Source organism: Artemia sp. Qi Xiang Cuo, chromosome 10 (assembly GCF_049724085.1).
Source record: "Artemia sp. Qi Xiang Cuo chromosome 10, ASM4972408v1, whole genome shotgun sequence".
In the NCBI taxonomy this organism is placed as follows: domain Eukaryota; kingdom Metazoa; phylum Arthropoda; class Branchiopoda; order Anostraca; family Artemiidae; genus Artemia; species Artemia sp. Qi Xiang Cuo.
Genome location: NC_142803.1, coordinates 38,783,496 through 38,802,971, shown reverse-complemented (window position 1 = coordinate 38,802,971; position 19,476 = coordinate 38,783,496).

Sequence of the window (19,476 nt, the reverse complement as noted above, 5' to 3'; positions counted from 1 at the left end):
AGTTGTATTAATACAATTTTGAAAATAAAGAAATTTATAATACAAAATGAAAAAGCAACAACATGTAAATACAAAGTATTATTTTACAAGTTCAGTTCAGTTCATTTTATTTAACAACAAAAATACATTTAACTAATTTTCCAATACCCGCCCAAAGATACAAAAAGGCACTTGCAAGTGGGTGGGTACATTCAACTCATCTACTTACTAATAGTTAGCTATAAACAAAGAAACAAGAAATAATAGAAAAAAAGCACTTGCAACTGAGTGGGTATATACAACTCATCTACTTACATCAATAATTAACTATAAACAAAGAAACAATAAATAATAATAATAATAAAAAAAAATATGAACCTTGACCTAAAAATATTCTATTAATATATTTTTAAATAAACCCAGGTGCTCAGCCACCAGAATGCTCTCAGGAACAGAGTTCCACACATTAGGTCCTGAAAATCTAGGATGGAAGCTATTTCTATTCGGAACTGGTGCCAATTCTATTTGAACAATGAAGTCACTAGCATGACGAGTTTCATAATAGTGCAAAGACCTATTGTCACTAAAATAATCCCACTAAACCTCTGGACTAACATTATGACACCATTGATAGGCAAAAATTTATATTTGGTAGTCCCGTAGCTGTCCTACATTAACCAATTACAACTTATTGAAGCAAGCTGAAGTATTATGTATACCTTCAACATACTCACTAATAAGACGCATCGCTTTATTTTGAAGAGTCTGAACACGTTTAAAATTCATATAAAAAATGGTTGCCCAGAACATACAGGCAAACGAAGCATATACATGAATTAGAGCATGGTATAAAAGCAATACAAATCTTTGGGGTAAAAATTTTTGTATACGACGAATCACTCCAAGGCCACGTGCAACCTCTGTTGCGACAAAATTACTATGGCGTTTCCACGAAAAGTTACAATCAATATAAAAACCTAAGTACCGGATTTCCTGAAATTGAACTAAAGGCTTATTATTAAACAGAGTTCTACCATCAATATAACTGGGCTTGCCTACTCTTGAATATACAATAAAATTAGTCTTTGTAACATTTACTGATAACAAACTCAAACTAGTAAAAACAAAAAAATTTCTCAGAAAACAATTCACTTTTGACACAAGACCTTCCGAACAACGACTAGAAAAAGTAACAAATGACGTTAAGCAACAATTTGGAAGATAAAACCTCACACTATCCAAATAAACCAAATACATAAGTGAAAAGGACCGATCCCTGTGGCACACCACACAACACATGATAAAGGGAAGAAAAAACATCATCAATCATCAGTTTAATAGACCTTCCACACAGATAACTTTCATACCACTTCAAATTCACTCCTTTAATACCCAAGCATTCTAGTCTTTGCAATAAAGTTTTACAATCTTCCGTGTCAAATGCTTTCTTAAAATCAAAAAAGACTGTTAGGGGGTATTTTATCACAAAATTGTAACAAAAATACAATACAAGAAGATTCTTCTATAACAGCACAGAAGTAAATTTCTTCTTTTTTTTAAAGTTAGATTTAAACCCTTTTTTATGACTTCCTACTTTGATGATGTAGCTGCATGGCATTTCACTTCATCCAAGCACTTCCTCCCTCTTTGTCACTCTATCTACTTCAGTTGTGTTGTAAAGGTAGTAATCCTTCACTTTATTTGGAACAGAATAATCCGAAGTCTTGTCAAATCTATCACCTGGCGCTGCAAAATCGGCTTTTGGCCCCACGTGCTAGACCCAAAATTATGCAAGAATCTTAGCCATTATGATTGCATGACCAAAGTAGTCCTGCAATTCTTTCAAAATCCCATTTCCATCTACAAATTTTTCTTTTTACGAAAAGTGTCCTATTTTATCCTATCAAAAACAGAAACTAATAATACCTTTCAGTAGTGAGACACAAAACAAGTCCCTCATTCTTCCTATGCCCATGGTCCTCTCTTCAGTGGCATTTTAATTGAAACTTGGAAATATTGCACCTATATTAAAGCGGAAATAAACAATAGAATTGTTTTTTTAAACCTTTTGACATTAAAGTACTGTATTAAGACATTTTTTCACTAAAGTAGCTGGCTTTATTTTGTTATTTTAATTATCCTTATGGTTTCTTCAGAAGTTGAAGGTACATATTCAACTGACAATGAAGAGTTTTTTAAAAGTATAAAAATTTTTATCACCTAAACATGATGATGATCTTCTGGAGGTTTCACTTAGCATACCTGAACAGCTAGAAGCTGATTTTGACCCTTTTAAACTGGATTTTCATATTAGCCGGATTGAAGGTATGTTTTTAACCAGCTGGGGATTTTTTTAATCTGCTCAAAGGATAGGTAAGGTATCACACAATTCCTAAATCATAGGCAGCACAAACTAAGTAAAGGAATATTTTGGCGCAATGTATTTTTTTTTTTTTTTTTGGTTTCTTTTAGACAAGGGCACTTTGTATCGAAGAAGTTGTCGTAGAAACTTCGAAAAGGGCTCATTCGATTGGAAATTAAAAGGGCTTTGCACTTTTCAATAGCCGAAAATGATTGGAAGGCAACTAGCAACCCTTCCTCAACCACCCTTACCCCAAACACATCCGATCAAAATTTTGAGAAATCTATTTCGTTCAACGTAGTTGAAAGATCTGGAAATTATATCTTTCAGGAGGACAGTCCCCCCAGAGCCCTCATGGCAAGGGTTGTAAATTATGCTCTGGAGGCAAATAAGGTTTTTATAGATAGCGTTGTCGCAGAAAATTCAAAAAGGACTTATTCGATTTGAAATTGAGAGGACTAGTGCCTTTCTTATTAGTTGAAAGTGGCCAGAGGGCGAATGCCCCTCCTCACACCCATGATTTCCCCAAACACTTCTGATAGAAATTTTGATATGGTAATTTTGTTCAACGTATTTGAGAGGTCGGGAAATTATGTTTTGAGGATAACAAATCCCCCTAGCCCTCAGGTCAAGGGTTGTAAACTATGCCTTGGGGGCATATAAGGTTTTTTAGAGAAAGCATGGTCATAGAAACTTTGGATGGGGCTCAGTGGATTGGTAATCAGAAGTTCTAGTGCTCTTTTTAAAAATCAAAGTGATATAAGGGCAACTAGCCCCCACCCCCTCCCCTACACCCACACAAACATGTCGTATTGTCCCAAAATACATCTAATAGATATTCTGAGATAGCCATTATATTAAAAATAGTCTAAACATCATTTAACAAGGCTTTTGGGTTTAAAAACCCCCCAGAGATTAGGGGTAAGGGTTGTAAGTTATTCCCATGGGTTTTTTAATGTTTTTATTGAAGGAATGACTGTTTAACTTTAGAAGAGGCTCAGTCTTTATCCCTGAGAAAGACTATCATACGCAGCGCAATAGTGCTACCTAAGTAAAGAACGATGTTGGCACTATCAAATTTTTTTCTAGACCACGGCACTTCGTATCGAAGGAGTTGTCGTAGAAACTTCGAAAAGGGGTAAAACGATTGAAATTTGGAATGGCTGGTGCCCTTTTTAATAGTCGAAAGTGATTGTAAGGCAACTACTACCCTTTTCACGCTCACCATTTCCCCAAACACATCCAATAAAAATTTTGAGATAGCCATTTTGTTCAACGCAGTGGATTTAGAGATAAGAATTTCTTTTTTGAGGGGGATACTCCTCACAGCCTTCAGAGAACCCCCCAAAGCCCTCAGGGAAAGGGTTGAAAGTTATGCCCTGGGGGCATATAAGGTTTTTACAGAAAGCTTTGTCGTAGAAACTTCATAAAGGGCTCATTTGATTGGAAGTTTAAAGGCCTAGTTCCCTTTTTAATATTCGAAAGAGATTGGAGGGCAACTAACCCACCTTTCACGCCCCTCTTTTTCCAAAACACGCCCAATCGAAATTATGAGATTGCCATTTTTTCAACATAGTTGAAAGTTCTGGAAACTAGGTTGTTGAGGATGACAACCCCCCCCCCCCATAGCCCTCAGGACGGGGTTTGGCAGTTATGCCCGGGGGGTATATAGCGTTTTTAGAGAAAACGTTGTCGTAGAAACTTCAAAAAAGGCTCATTAGAATGGACACTGAAATGGCAAGGGCCCTTTTTAATAGTCGAAAGTGATTAGGAGGCAGCTAACACCCCTTCCATGCCCACCATTTACCCAAACACATCCAATAAAAATTTTAAGATAGCCATTTTGTTGAACGCAGTTGAAAGTTCTGCAAATTATATATTTGAGCAGAACACTCCTCCCACAGTCTTCAGGGCAAGGGTCAGAAGTCATACCCTGGGGTCATATCAAAGCTTTATTGAAAGTTTGGTCGTAGAAACTTAAAAAGGACTCATTCGATTGGAAATTCAAATAGCTAGTGTCCTTTTTAATAGTCAAAAGTGATTAGAGGACAACTAACCCCCTTTCACTTCCATCATTTCCCCAACCACATACAATCAAAATTTTGAGATAGCCAGTTTGTTCAACGTAGTTGAAAGCTCTGGTAATTAGGTCTTTGGTGATGACTACCACCCCAAATCCCTCAGAGTAAAGGTTGTAAGTTATGCCCTGGAAGCATATAAGGTTTTTATAGAAGGTATTTTCGTAGATAATTTCTGAGACCACACTGGCCAATCATGATAAAACGAAACAATAAAAAAAAACAAAAAACAAGTGAGTCCTACGTTCTTCTCTTTTTTTTTACTATTGTTTTGTTTTCGCAGAAACTTCAAAAAAGGTTCATTTGATTGAAAATTCCAAAGCCTAGTGGCCTTTTTAATAGTCGAAAGTGATTGGAGGGGTGTTAATCCTCTTCTCATTTTCCAAAATAAATCCAATAGAAAATTGTTTAAATAGACATTTTGTTAAGCGTAGTTCAAAGGTCTGGAAATTGTCTTTAAGGATGAAACTCCCCCTGCAGCCTCAGGGAAACGTTTGTAAGTTATGCCCTGGGGGCATATAAGGTTCTTATAGAAAGTGTTGTCGTAAAACCTCAAAAAGGGCTCACTCAATTGGAAATGGAAAGGAATAGTGCCCTTTTCAATAGTTGAAAATACTTGGAGCGTAACTAACCACCCTCTAACGCCCACCATTTCCCCAAACACATGCAATCAAAACTTTGATATATTCATTTTGTTCAGCGTAGTTAAAAGGCCTGGAAAATAGATCTTTTAGGATGATAACCCCCTTAGAGCCCTCAGGGCAAGGGTTGTAAGCTATACCCTGGGGACATATAAGGTTCTTATAGACACTGTTGTCGTAGAGACTTCCAAAAAAGCTCATTTGATTGGAAATTGAAAGGGCTAGTGCGCTTTTTAATAGTGAAAAGTGATTGGAGAGCAACAAACCCACCTCTCATGTCCACCATTTCCCAAAACACTTCCAATTAAAATTTTGAGATAGGTATTTTCTTCAACGTAGCTGAAATTTCTGGAAATTATGATTTTGAGGATTAAAAACCCCCAAACCCCTCAGGGCAGGTGTTGTAGGGTATTTCCTGGGGGCATATAAGGTTTTTTATGGAAAAAGTTGTCGTAGAAACTTCAAAAAAGGCTCATTCAATCAAAAATTGAAAGGGGTAGTTCCCTTTTTAATAGGCTAGTCGAAACTTATTCGAGGGAAACTAACCCCCCTCTCAAGCCCACCATTTCCCCAAACACATCAATCAAAATTTTGAAATAGCAATTTTTTCAACGGAGTTGAAAGTTCTGGATATTACGTCTTTGAGGATGATACCCCCACACCCCTTAGGGCAAGGGTTGTAAGTTATGCCCTGGGGGCATATATTTGATTGGAAATTGAAAGCGCTAATGCCCTATTTAATAGTCGAAGGTGATTGGAGGGCAAATTACGCTCCTCTCGCGCAAACCATATCCCCAAACACATCCAATCAAAATTTCGAGATAGACATTTTGTTAGTAGTTGAAAGTTCTGGAAATTAGGTCTTGGCCAGCGTTGTCGTAGAAACTTCAAAAAGGACTAATACAATTGGGAATTGAGAGGGCTAGTGCCCTTATTAATAGTAAAAAGCGATAGAAGGGCGAATGCCCGCCCCCCCCCCATGCCCATCATTTCCCCAAACACTTCTGATAAATATTTTGATATAGCAATTTTGTTGAATGTAGTTGAAGGGTCCGGAAATTATGTTGTTGAGTATGACAACCCCGTCACAGCCCTCAGGGCTAAGGTTGTACGTTATGTTCTTGGGGCAAATCATGTCTTATAGAAATTGTTGCCGTAAAAACTTGAAAAAGGGCTCTTTCAATTGGAAATTGAGAGGGCTATTGCCCTTTTTAATAATAGAAAGTAATCAGAGGGAGAATCCCCCCATTCCCCACATCCCACGCCATTTCCCCAAACATTTCCGATCAACATTTTGATATGTCCATTTTGTTCAACGTAGTTGAAAGGTATAGAAATTATGTCTTTGAGGATGAAAGACCTCCCTCCAAAACCCTCAGGACAAGGGTCGTAAGTTATACCCTTGGGGCATATAACGTTTTTATAGAAAGTTTTGTCCTACAAGCTTCAAAAAGGGCTCATTCGATTGGAAATTGACAGGACTAGTGCCTTTTTTTATTAGTCGAAAGTGATCAGGGGGCAAATGTCTCCCTCCACACCTATCATTCCCCTAAACACTTCCAATCAAAATTTTGATACAGCCATTTTGTTAAGCCTATCAGAAAGGTCTGGAAATTAGGTCTTTGAGGATAACAAATCCCCCCAGCCCTCAGGGCAAGGGTTGTTAGTTATATCCTTGGGACATGTAGGGTTCTTATAGAAAGTGTGGTCATATAGACTTCAAAGGGGACTCATTGGATTGGTAATCAGACGCTCTAGTTCTCTTTTTAAGAGTCGAAGTGATCAAAGGACAGCTACCCTCCCCCTCCACCCCCTACCCACACACGTCATATTGTCCCAAAATGCGTCTAATGGAAATTTTGAGATAGCTATTCCATTCAAAATAGTCTAAATATCATATAACAAGGCTTTTGGGGTTTAAACAAACCCCAGAGATTAGGGGCAAGGGTTTTAAGCTATACCCAGGGGGTATTTCAGGTTTTTATGGAAGAGATATTTTTTTTAACTTCAGAAGAGGCTCTGTCTTTCTCCAAGAAAAAGATTATGTCAATATAAAACGAACAAAAATTAATCAAAAAAACTTTTTGCACAAAATATGTTTTTCAAAAAGAAGTAAAGAACTCCATTAAACCAAAAAGGAACAGAAATAGAATCAAATAATCTAACAAGCATACAACTACCACAAATCAGTATCAATAAATAAATGAAACCCAAAACAAACAAAAATTAAAATAAGTCAAACTCAAAACGAGCAGAAATTAATCTAAGTAAGGTTCTAAACCCTATGCTTTTTAAAAGCCAGAATATAATTTGTAATTTACTGAAAAAAATTATTTTAAAGATTTTCACTTTTATAACTAAGAAATCAAAAATTAATTAAGATTTTAAGGAATAAATATCAGCATAAGCATATTAAACTGACAACGCACATTTTTTTCAGTAAATTCATTTGATTTTTTTTTAAATTGAAAAATTCATTTAAAAATTGCTAAAATCAGAAAACTTTTTCTACACACATCACATATAAAAGGTTATTCACGTGAATGCAGTCTTTGATGTGTATTCTAATTGAAAGCTTGCGAAAAACCCTTCTCATATAAATAAGATTTAATTGGTTACTCATCCATATGCCCTTTTTGGTAATTGTTCAAATTTCCTGATTGAGAAAAGGTTTTGTCACAAACATTACACTTAAACGGTTTCTCAGCCGTATACGTTCTTTGATGAATGCTCAAATGTGCTGCTTGAGAAAAGCTTTTGTCAAAAACTACACACTTAAACTGTTTTTTACCCGAATGCAATCTTCTTTAAAATCCAGCTGGTACCAAATCGGCCTCTTGTTCATTTGATATTGCTCCCTTCTGCACAAACTGTCACCAAAAATACACAAAAACGGATGTATCAACATAATCTGTGGCGTTTTGAATGTTTAATGTTTGGCAACTGCGCAATATTGATGGCTGCAAATTCGGAAGAAGCAGTTAGCCTCTTCCGAATTTACCTGAGGGTAAATTCGGAAACTGCACAGCTGTTTTTAAACTCGAAGCAGTTTAAGCAGTTGTAAACTGCACAACAATTTAAACTCGAAGCAGCCAAAGGACAATTCCCTTGGCAATATAGAATAAGAATTCACCAGCTTCAAAATCCAAGTAAGTCAGGTGACACACCAAGGGAAGCCACTTAGAATGACAATTGGGTATAAATATAAGCAGAAAATGACAGATATGGATCTACTTAGTTGCTGTCCCAGAGATAAGATTCAAGTCTGGGGCGTAGGGATATTCATATTCTGTCACCATCATTTCCTACTTTACCTTAGGCTAAATGTAACCAGTATTCTCAACAAATCTAGACTAGGCCTATATAATAAAAGGTATAGGCATAATCATTCTGTTTTTTTTTTTAATAAAAATTATATGGTGGTTATCCCAGATTTGTCTCTCTCTCACTTTGACTATCTGTCTTGGCTTTTTCTACAACTATTCATGTCTTGATTCCTCCAAATACTTGATTTTAATTCAAGATGCCTAAGAGCTACCCTTTCTAATTACCAGAAAACTTTTCTCTTGATTCCTTATAAAGCTTAGCTTAATAGCCTTTGTAAGATGGACCTAGCCCACCAAAAAACTTAAATTCTGAAGAATATGCATAAGGTTACTTACAGGTCTCTGAAGCACTAAGCTTATTTTCACGATTTACCATTTCCTAGTCTTCTCTGTAGTCTAAATGATTTGACATGTTTTTCCATTTAAAAAATATACAAGACTGACATCACTTATCCTCAAGTACTCCTGAGCATTCTATTACTTATTGCACTAACCTCTGATGTCATGTCCACCCTCATGAAAAGCTTAGATTAGTAATCCCACTTGTCTTGACAAGTAATGGAACACAATAATTTAGCTACAATGAAAGTGAATATATCACTTGATGTCTTTTTTATGCTTTTTCATAATTAAATAACTGCTTCCGGGGCAAATTTGTGTTTGCATGCTCAAAACAGCCCATTAGTTACCAAAACTTTATCAGCATGTTTCTAAAGGAAAACTGGCTAGTTAGACAAAATTGCCATTTGTAGCTGATTCAAGATTTTTTTTTTTTTACACTTAGGCTAATAGTAAAATGTTATTTTGAAAACAAATTTATATAAATTTTTAAAAAGAGCTAGAAACCCCCAAAAAATAATGTCAATTTTGTTGGGATGTCATTTTGAGGGGTTTTAGGCTATCATAAAAAAAAAAAAATTAAATTTGTAAGAGACAAAAAGACAAATGAGAGACAATACCTACCAAATTGGTTATTTTCAAGAGACTGCTATTAAGAAATGGAATGCAAAGAGTAGTTTTCATTGCCTTTACAATATTGAAACTGTTGTTTTTTTAGGTCTAGGGGGGAGGTACCCAGGGTAGGTTATATATTTAATATATGCTATGCTTTACCCCCACCCCCCTAATGTGGAAAAAAATTGCCCAAATTTGTTTTGAAACTATTATATATTCATTCTATTTTATTTTTATTCATTAGCATTAACCAAACTTGACTGTTTGGATGTGACCATATAATACACCAGTACCAGCAATTTTTTCTCATTAGCCAGTTTCATTTTATAAAACAAGCTTATAAGCTTCTGGTGACTATGGGACATTTTTAGTCCTTTAAGTGCTCAAAAAGGAATTTGCCCCATAAATGATTATTGAAATCTGAAGGAGCATAAGAAAAGGCAGTAAATTGTAGTTTAATTACTTTTTGCTATCTTGAAAAGGGGTTAGGTTAGAAAAATGAACCTTTCAATAATGAATTGAAGGCTAAAAATATACTCTGGGAAGGTATTTCCAAGCTTCCATGTTAACCCTCATCTGATTTCTAAGTCTTAGAAATTTTTCCTACTTTTCAGGTCTATTACCTATTGATATGTTAACAAAACAACATTTTATATTAATTTACCTGATGTGCAAGTATATAGCCCAAATTATAGATTTCTTATCATTTTTTTCCATGTGTGTTAGTTGTTTTAACCCATGTCCCTGTAAATTGAATCAACTGTGACAAAGCAATAACTAGAAAAACAAGTTACAGGTGGCAAAATGCATTGAGAATATAAATTAAGCTATATATTTGCACATAAAGGGGGGGGGGAGTATAGCAAGGCTGACTATTTTGAAGTAAGAATTATTTTCTTATTATGTTTCCTTTTCTCCAGTTAGTTTTCTAGGAAAATACCAAGGTAGGTACTTTGAAATACCTTCCTGGTACATACTTAGTGTGTAGACTCATCCCTGAAAGTTTCATTTTCCTAACATAACCCTTTTCCAAGATAGGAAAAAGTAGCTAAACTAGAATTTTATCTAGAATGTATTAAATAATTTATTCACTTTGATTCAAGTTTAATTATGTTGCAAACTGCAAATTTACCAAAAAGTATTAACCCTAGACACCCCCGAGGGTCTACAACCTAGACAATTGAACGATTAAAAGGAATAACAAATTATGTAAAGTGATTATAAGTTAACTCTTCTTATCAGCTTCAAGCTCTGATTGATTAGTATAAGATATAGAGTTTTGTATAAACTATAGGCTAAAGATGTAACCTCAGTAGTGCTCTGATAATTTTAAACATATGATATCCAAAAAAAATCCTAGGTAAATATTTTTCGACTTTTGGTGAATTTGTTAGGCCTACTGGATGTTTAGATCATCAATTTATGGAGCCTAGAAATCTTAATTGTAGCCATCAAACACTATACAGTTTGAAAGTATTTGCCAAAAGTTTATAAAGCTGTTTACAACAATACATTTATAAACAGTGTCAGTTTTGGTTTAACCAGAGGTTTAACCAGTTGCTTGTTTCATGCAAAAACAGTTGACAACTGGGTTTGTCAATGTTTCTAGCAAAAACAACAGTAGAGCTCAATCTGGTTGACTGGTTGAGCTGAAACAGTCTATATGGTGCATGCAAAAAGCACCTTAAGGGCTGGGCACATGAAACTGATTTTGGGAACTGGTTTCCAAATCAGCGCCGATTTTAAAAGAAATTTATGTCAATTTGAGCTTGAAATTTTTTTTAGTTTTTGCCGCCAATTTACAAAATAAGTGCCATCATGATCATCATTTTCATCATGATCATCACAAAAAATAGGGATAAAAATAGTCAGCCAGAGATGTCTATGGTGAAAGACCCCACTACTGAGCTGAGATCAATCATGCAACTAATAATAAACTCCAACGGACTATTTGTGTCCATGATTTTATGTTTTGAAAATATTGCACAAGAAATTTTTCTTACCACTATTGTTTGTCCACTGATGCTGAAATTGGTTCCAGAAATCAGCTATGTGTGCTGAGCCCTTTAGGGCATAGCTAGACAAGCTTGTGAATGCTGCTTAAGTTTTGAGGAAAAAGTTTCATCCAGTAAATTATAAAGAATTTCAAAGCAGAATCAGGGCTCTTGAGAAGGAATAACCATAAAAATCTGAAAAGAACATAAAAAACCTGGGTAAAATTCTGGTTTTGCTACTTTTTGCTATCTTGGAAAGGGGTTAGTTTATCAAAATGAAAATATTCAGGGATATATTTACAGACTAAAGTAAAGCCCAGGAAGTTATTTTGAAGAACATGCCTCAACATCTTCCCCTCCTTAAAATGCAGATTATTGCACATTACTGCTTATTTTTGCTCTTATTTCATCATATATTACTGTTATAATCATAAATCAGTGTTTAAATTACAAAATTTTAGCTTTTAACCTTGTTTATTAAAGTGTAATCCACAATCATATTTCCATTTTATAGCAATTCCCTTTAATTAATTGCAGACCTTGGTCTGTATCTGTCATTACAGGATTCTGTAAGTACAGGATTAGTCTACTTAGAAGAAAACACTAGCTACAAAACAGTGATTGAAATGTATTGAAAATCCTATTTCAAAATGCAAATATGATCTTCTCTCAACTACCCATTTTTTGCTCCTTCCCTATCTAATTCTCAAAATATGTAAAGGTCTAGAATAGCTTTGCTTCAGAAGGTGAAATGCTGAAACAAAAGAAAGACCATTTTTATTTTTGTGTTTTGCATAATTAATCAAATCACCATAAAAATCTGAAAAGAACATTGAAAACTGGAAAATATTTAAATAAGTTTTAAATCTTATCCAAATCTTAAAGCAATAAAACATACCACAAATTATATATATCCCATACATTATCTGTTTGTTGAATTTGTCAATTTTAATTAAGTTTATGGGTATTGGGTTGAAATTAAAGAGTTCTGTAGTGCAAGATATGTAAGAAGTATATATGGGTTTGGCTATATATTTGCACAGTAGCAAGAGTTAGGGGGTTAAGTAAGATGAAGCACTTAGTAATGATAGGCTTTATATAAGTATTTTAGGGTCTTGTTTAAGGTTGAAATAGTATCAATCATAGGCAGCGCAATAGGGCTGTCTAAGTAAAGAACAATGTGGGCACAATGTATTATTTATTTTTTAATCTCCATACCCGGTGCTTTGTATCAAAGGAGTTGTTTTAGAGACTTCAAAAAGGGCTCATTTGATTGGAAATTGGAGTGACTAGTGCCCTTTTTAATAGTCAAAAGTGATCAGAGGGCAACTAGACCCCTCCCCCCATGCCCATCATTCCCCCAAACACATCCAATCAAAATTTTGAGATAGCCATTTTGTTCAGCATAGTTGATTTCCAGATAGAAAATATCTTTTTGAGGAGGACAATCCCCCACAACCCTTGGGGCAAGGGTTTTAAGTTATGTTCTGGGGGCATATAAGGTTTTTATAGAAGGCATTGTTGTAGAAACTTCAAAAAAAGCTAATTCAATTGGTAATTCAAAGGGTGAGTGCCCTTTTTATTAGTTGAAAGTGACTGGAGGGCAAATAGCCCCCCCATGCCCATCATTCCCCCAAACACATCCAATCAAAATTTTGAGATAGCCTTATTTTTCAGTGTAGTTGATTTCCAGATAGAAAATATTTTTTGAGGAGGACACTCCCCTACAACCATTGGGGCAAGGGTTGTAAGTTATGCCCTGGGGGCATATAAGGTTTTTATAGAAGTCGTTGTGGTAGAAACTTCAAAAACGCTCATTTGATGGGAAATTCAAAGGGCTAGTGCCCTTTTTAATAGTCGAAAGTTATTGGAGAGCACCTAGCTCCCCCCCCCCGCGCCCATCATTCCCCCAAACACATCCAATCAAAGTTTTGAGATAGCCATTTTGTTCAGCATAGTTGATTTCCAGACAGAAAATGAGTTTTTAAGGAGAACATTCCCCCACAACCCTTGGGGCAAGGAATGTGAGTTATGCCTTGGGGGCATATAAGGACAATATTGGTACAATTTATCATCTATTATTTTTTTCCTTTAGAGCAGGGCTCTTTGTATCGAAAAAGTTGTCGTCGAAACTTTGAAAAGGGCTCATTCAATTGGAAATTGGAGTGGCTTGTGCCCTTTTTAATACTTGAAAGTGATTGGAAGGCAACTAACACCCCTTCCACACCCACCATTTCCCGAAAAACATAGAATAAAAATTTTGTGATAGCCATTTTGTTCAGTGTAGTTGATTTCCAGATAGAAATTATGTTGTTGAGGAGGACACTCCCCCACAGCCTTCAGGGCAAGGGTTGTAAGTTATGCCCTGGGTTTATATAAGGTTTTTATAGAAGGCGTTGTTGTAGAAACTTCAAAAAGGCTCATTCCATTGGAAATTCAAAGGCCTAGTGCCCTTTTTAATAGTCAAAAGTGATTGGTGGGTAACTAGCCTCCCACATGTCTATCATTACCCCAAACACATCCAATAAAAATTTTGAGATAGCCATTTTGTTCAGCATAGTTGATTTCCAGATAGAAGTTATTTTTTTGAGGAGGACACTCCCCCACAGCCTTCAGGGTGAGGGTTGTAAGTTATGCCCTGGGTGCATATAAGGTTTTTATTGAGGGTACTGTTGTAGAAATTTAAAAAAAGGCTCATTCGATTGGAAATTCAAAGGGCTAGTGCCCTTTTTAATAGTCAAAAGTGATTGGAGGGCAACTAACCCTCTTCTGACGCCGATCTCTTCCCAAAACACATCCAATAAATATTTTGAGAAAGCTATTTTAATCAACGTAGTTTTAAAGTTCTGTAAATTAGGTCTTTGAGGATGACAACCCCCTCACAGCCCTCAGCAAGGGTTGTAAGTTATGCCCTAGGGGCATATAAAGTTTTTATAGAATGTGTTGTTGTAGAAATTTCAAAAAGGGATCATTCAATTAGAAATTGAAATGGCTCGTGCCCTTTTTAATAGTCAAAAGTAATTTGAAAGGCAACTAACACCCCTTCCTCGCCCATTTTCCCAAACACATCCAATCAAAATTTTGAGATAGCAATTTTGTTCCATGAAGTTAAAGGTTAGGAAATTATACCTTTGAGCAGGATACTCCCCCAACAGTCTTCAGGACAAAGGTTATTTATTTATTTATTTATTAATACCAAGATACGGTAAGCTTTAACAAGCTTGTCGCACAAGCTTGTCGTTATGAGTTATGCCCTGGGGGCTTATAAGTTTTGGAAATAACTTAAATACCTTTTTCAAGTTTTTACAACAAGACTTTTTATATGACATTATGTGCCCCCAGGGAATAACTTGTAACCATAGCCCTGAGAGCTCTGGGGGGTTGTCATACTCAAAAACATAATTTCTGGACCCAAGTAACAAAATTGATGTATCAAAATGTTGATTGGAATTGTTTTGGGAAATGATGGGTATGAGTGGGCATTTGCCCTCTGATTGCTTTTGACTATTAATAAGGGCACTAGCCCTCTTAGTTTACAATTGAATGAGTCATTTTTGAAGTTTTTACAACAACGCTGGTAAAGACCTAATTTCCAGAACTTTCAAATACGCTGAACCAAATGTCTATCTCAAAATTTTGATTGGATGTGTTTGGGGAAATGGGGGGCGTGAGAGGGGCGTTAGTTGCCCTCCAATCGCTTTGGCTATTAAATAGGTCACTAGCGCTTTCAATTTCCAATCAAAAGAGCCCTTTTTGAAGTGTCAACGACAACACCTTCTATAAAACCTTATATGTCCTTAGGGCATAACTCACTACCCTTGTGCTGAGGGCTGTGTCATCCTCAAAGACATAATTTCTGGAATTTTCAACCACTTTGAACAAAATGGCTATCTGAAAATTTTTATTGGATGTTTTGGGGAAATGGTGGGCGTTTGAAGGGTGTCAGTTTTCTTCCAATCACTATTGACTATTAAAAAGGGCACTAGCTCTTTGAAGTTTTCGAAGTTTCTATGACAATGCTCTCTATAAAAACTTTATATGCCTCCAGGGCATAACTTACAATCCTTGCCCCAAAATGACTATTGTAAAATTTTTATTGGATGTTTTTGGGGAAATGGTGGGCGTTTGAGGGGTGTCAGTTTTCTTCCAATCACTTTCGACTATTAAAAAGGGCACTAGCTCTTCGAAGTTTCAAAGTTTTCGAAGTTTCTATGACAATGCTCTCTATAAAACTTTATATGCCTCCAGGGCATAACTTACAATCCTTGCCCCAAGGGTTGTGGGGATTTTATTACCCTCTAATCACTTTTGACTATTAAAAAGGGCACTAACCCTTTAAAAAGAGCACTAGCCACTATCCCTTAAAAAGGGCACTAGTAATTATTGTGAGAACTTTTTATATTATGTAAGAATTAGATTGAATTTTGTTGCAACAGTAATTGTTCAATAAGAGCATTATTTGGATTTTGCATGAGATATTTTGTAATTGTAAGAATGTTTTGTATTTTATAGTAATTATTGTGAGAATAATTTTGTGAGAACTTTTTATATGTTGTAAGAATTAGATTGAATTTTGTTGCAACAGTAATTGTTCAATAAGAGCATTATTTGGAGTCTGAATGATATATTTGGTTGTAATTGTAATTGTTCAATAAGAGTATTATTTGGATTTTGAATGAGATATTTTTTAATTGTAAGAACTATTTTGTATTTTATAACAATTATTTTTAAACTATTTCATGTGAAATATTTTGTATGAACTATTTTGGATTTTGTGAGAAATTTTTATATTTTGTAAAAATAATATTGAATTTTGATGCATGTGTTTTGTATTTTGTAAGAATTATTGTGTTTTGTAAGAACCATTTTGCATTTTGTAAGAAATATTTCATATTTTCTAAAAATTACTTTGCATTTTTTATAACTATTTTGTATTTTCTAAGAAGTATTTATGTTCAATTAGAGCATTATTGGGATTTTGAATGAAATATTTTGTAATTTTAAGAACTATTTTGTATTTTATAATAATTATTTCTGTTTTGTAAGAACTATTTTGGATGTTGTCAGATCTTTAATATATTCTGTAAGAGGTAAATCTACTTTTGTAAGTACTATTTGCATTTTGTATGAATTATTGTTTGTTTTGTAAAAACTATTTTGTATTTTGTGGGAATTGTTTCTTATTTTGTAAAATCTTTTTTCTTTGTTGTAATAAATATTTGTATTTTATGAAAACCATGAGAAATATTTTGTATTATGTAAGAACTATTTTGTATTTTGTAAAACTTAATTAGTAACAAATGTTTTGTGATGACAAAAAATTGTAAAAAAATAATGGAAAAAATAAAAAAAGATGAAAAAAAATATTAAAAAAGAAAAAAAAATGAAAGAAGAGCAAACAAAGAAAGAAGAGAGAAAAATGAAGAAACAATAATGCAAAAAAGAGCACAAAAAACTCAAAAAAAACAATGAAAAAAAGACAAAAAAATGAAGAAAGAGATGAAAAAATAATGCAAAATTCGAGCTCACATTGCTCTGTATTTAAGCAGTGCTATTGTACTACCCATTATTTTGGTTTTAGTCAGAATTATTCTGTATTTTGTAAGAACTATTTTGTATTTTGTGAGAACTATTTTTATTTGTAAGAACTAATTTGGAAAGAATATTTGTATTTTGTTAAGACTATTTTGTATAGATTGCTTTTTAAAGAATATTTGTAAAACCTATTTTGTAAGAAGTATTTTGTACTTTGTAAAAACTTTTTTGTACTTGTAAGAATTGTTTTGTATTTTGTACCAAATAGAACTATTTGAGAACTATTTTGGATCTTGTAAGAACAAAACCATGTATTCCCACCAGTCATATAAGAAATCAGGTGGTTGGCACTATGTGTAACAAAATTGAAGCTACTTCAAATAGGAAAAATCGGGCTTTGAGAGATTTACTTTGTGTTTATTACGTTTATTTTAAATTTGTGTAGAAGAGAGCTTGAGCCAGCAGGAACAGCCGTAACGGTACCAACCGGCTCTTAGACCTTAAAGAGTAGGGAACAGGCATTTCAAGTGCATGAACTTTCCACAAGCTAATCCAATTATGCATTATATCTTGATTTGTATGTGAATGTTGAAATGTGTATTTTATAAAATATATTCTGAATGTGAAAAGTGTATTTGGTAGCTAAAAGAACCCTGTTTAAGATTCCATTTTCATTTTCTTAGAAAAGAAGATGTTGCCTTAGTGGATGTATTTTTATAAGACTTATTTTATAGTTTGTTTCAACACTTTTGTAAAAACATATTTGTGTTTTTTAAGAAGTATTTTGTATTTTTTAAAAGCCTCTCTTGTTTTTCAAGAATTATGTTGTATTTTGTAAGAGCACAACCATGCATTCCCATCAATCAACAATGAAGATCAAGTAATCAGTATTATAGGTATGACAAAATTCTCTGTATACTGTTCAAGGTAAATTAACTACAACATTTAAGATACAAATATTAATAAGAATTGCTGCTAACAATGATAATTTTCATTACTGCCTCATGGGGTTTTGAATTTTTGATGTATGCTTAGTGGATGATACCCAATGCATGGGTGCCCATATAGGGGTGGGGGCAAGGGGGGCTCCAGCCCCCCTCCCCCCCTGGCTGAATGATGCTGCCTTATATTTTTGTTTTGAGATTTCTATTATACAGCATTGGAAGGACCGATTAGACCAGCTAAGCCCCCCCCTAAAATTCAGCTTATCGGCGCCATATATATATACATATATATATATATATATATATATATATATATATATATATATATATATATATATATATATATATATATATATATATATATATATATATATATATATATATATATATATATATATATATATATATATATATATATATATATATATATATATATATATATATATATATATATATATATATATATATATATATATATATATATATATTAAACTTGAGTAAATGTAATTGATAAAAATCAAAGCAAGGATTAGTGGCTATAGTAGACAACTAGTAAGTTGGCTACTAGTTTCTCACTTGCTTGCACTATTTACAATTAATATTTGACTAATCTTAACAAGTAAAAGAAACTGCCAAAACCTCTAAAAAAAAGGTATCTAGATCTCTACCTCTTTGATGGTATGGAAAAGAGGTTTTTTTTTAAAATATTATATAATATATGTGAATTTTATAAATATAAACCAGAGGCTCTAAAGGAGGCTTTGTGGACCATACCTAATATATTAAAAAAATTTACATTCATTAAATTTGGCTTAGTAAGAGCTTGTTTTACTTAAAAATAGTAAAAATTAAATACTTAATTTTTGAATAATTGTTTTTAATGAAAATCATTAAAAACAATAATTGAAAATTAAGCAAATTAGTAGCTGCTGGCAATACCTCTATTTAAAAAACGCGCCTTGACCTCTACCTCTTCAGTGGCGTGGAAAAGAGGTCGTGTGAAAAATTATTTTCTTTGACATTTTTCAAGGTTGAAGAACTTTGCCAAAAAAAAGGCTAAAAGAGAGGACAAAGAGGTTGTCTAATAAAGAGAAGAGAGTCTGGAAGAGCTGGAAACAATCAGGAATCAATTTGCACTATATTTTCCCTTTTAAAGACATAGGAAGAAACCGAAGATGACGGTAACGGCAACGTTCTTCAGTTCTGGAGACACAATCGTGATTAAATTTTGTATGTCACCGGACTTGCCAGAAAGTTATTGTTTATTCTTGCGATTAGTATTACTGCAGAAAGACTATTTTTGGTGGTAGGTCTGATAGTGACTATGATATCGACTGAGAAGAGAAATGGCCTCAGTCCACACAGAGTGGATAAGTTGATTCTTATTCACGATAACTATAGCCACATCCTGCAGTTCTAATATACTTCTGAAGTTTGTCTGAAGGAGTTTTTTTTTCGACTTGCACTAATAATCCAAGATAAATGATGAATTTTGTGATCCGGTATTCGAAGTTTTGTATACAGTAATTTTCAACGAATAAAAATACTACTAATTTTGATAATTAATTCTGTTAGGAATACTCTTAGATATTTCAACTATTCTGCAAGGGTTCTTAAATGCTACAGCCATTTCGTTTTTACCAGATCTCTGCTTCTCTTGATG